Consider the following 1,859-nt stretch of genomic DNA (forward strand, 5'->3'; position numbering starts at 1 on the left):
GATTACGTGAGTTGTCACGTAATTTCTCTCAAAACTTGTCTCCCACCGTCATATCTACTGTTAAAAATAGTCTGAAATTTTAATCGCAGTCATCTGAATTTTGATGACATGAGTTTGAATTCAATAAAAAAATTCAATTTCATTTTCAATAAAAAAAGGGCCCCCCCCCCCTTTTAAGACTTTGATAAACAATTTCTTTCGATATTACCAGTCCCTCACGATCTCCAACTTATTTTTCACCCACGATATTTCCTTTCCCACAATTATAATAAAACCTCGAAAACTTATTCACCTCCACAAATAACCGATCATGATCGCAAATTTCCCCGAAGTTTTCATGATCTTCGGGGCAAAAACGGTGATAAAAAAAAATTGTTAAAATGGGTTTAAAAAGTTTGGTAGTGTCCGTATTATATCGAAATGAACGGGGAGAAAGAGAAACGTCAGACGACGAAGGGGTTCAATGAACCCACAAACGTTGGAGTTGAATTGAGTACCAAAATATATATATATGCTCGGGACATTTAGCTGTATGGAAGGTTGGCTTTGGCAGCAGTGGGTCAGTGGTTCAGGCGATTGTGAATGCCAACGGTGGGGGATCAGCATTATTCTCAGTGTCTCCGAGAGGAAAATAAAATTATTGAAATAGGTCCAGTGCAATCGCCCAATATGATCTTTCCTCACCATTGGCTCGGTGGATTATGGGCCCGGGGTAATGGAGCCCAATTCACTGATTCAATTACTTTGATATCGCCCGGTGCGGTGATTGTACCGCCAGTTGAATGTCTAGCTTGTTATAAATCTAACGCACCGCAAACAGTTTAATGACACGTTGAAGCATCGTACGTGGGTATAGAGAGGTAAACCAAACGAAAGTCGACAATTATTGAACGTTGAACCCTAGCACGTGGCACTGCAGAACACGTGTCTGCAGCGAATGCCTGGAAGCACCTCCATGTTTATGGATATTCACAGATCAATATGCACCATTGCTAAATTACACTTGAAATTCTGAGCAATTCAATTTTCGATTTAATTATTCACAGCGAAATTGCATATGACGAATTTTTCATTGGAAACTTTATTTTATTTATTCTGGTAAATCTCAATTTTCTGTTCCATTCGGCAATAATTTGGAATAATTAATTGGAAATTAATTAATTGAATAATTAATAGTTAATGGTTTCTGGTTCATTTTTTAATCTTTCAAAAATTAAATTGTATTGTATTGAACCCAAAAATTCAAGTGTTCATTAAAAAACTAATTGTCATAAAAAAAATTGAAATTGAATGAAAATTCGTGGTGATATAAAAATCGTTGTAAACGATCCTAGTTCTAGAAAAAAAATCCGTGCGAATTTCTCCTTTCTTCCCGAAACCTTTCTAATTTCCATATATCCCCCACAATAATAATTAATTTGAATTTCTAATTCCAAGAATTCCGACGACGATAACCCGAATTGACGATGAGATATGAATCGTGTGAATGTCCTAGAGCAGAGTTAAACCAAACTGATGAAAAAAATTGAAATCGCTAGACTGCAGACCAAAGAACCGCCTACCGCCCCCATAACCCGATCCTGGAGAACCCGAGGGCAAGTATAGTTGAAACAAGTCCGGTTAGAATTTAGGCTACGAAGAGAGCTCCTACCGAATTTGGAACGACACCGGTCATTGGCCTCATGTAACTCAGCGATCCTTTCCTCCTCGAGATTTTCGACCACATTCATACACCGGACACACGCCATCAAACCACTTGACCAATTGATAATAAACTGGATCTAATCCGACAATCTCCTGCCTAAAAAATTGGGGATCACCCATCAACATCTTCATTAACATTCATTAACACCTTGGCA

This window comes from Fopius arisanus, unplaced genomic scaffold (assembly GCF_000806365.1).
Source record: "Fopius arisanus strain USDA-PBARC FA_bdor unplaced genomic scaffold, ASM80636v1 scaffold00026, whole genome shotgun sequence".
In the NCBI taxonomy this organism is placed as follows: domain Eukaryota; kingdom Metazoa; phylum Arthropoda; class Insecta; order Hymenoptera; family Braconidae; genus Fopius; species Fopius arisanus.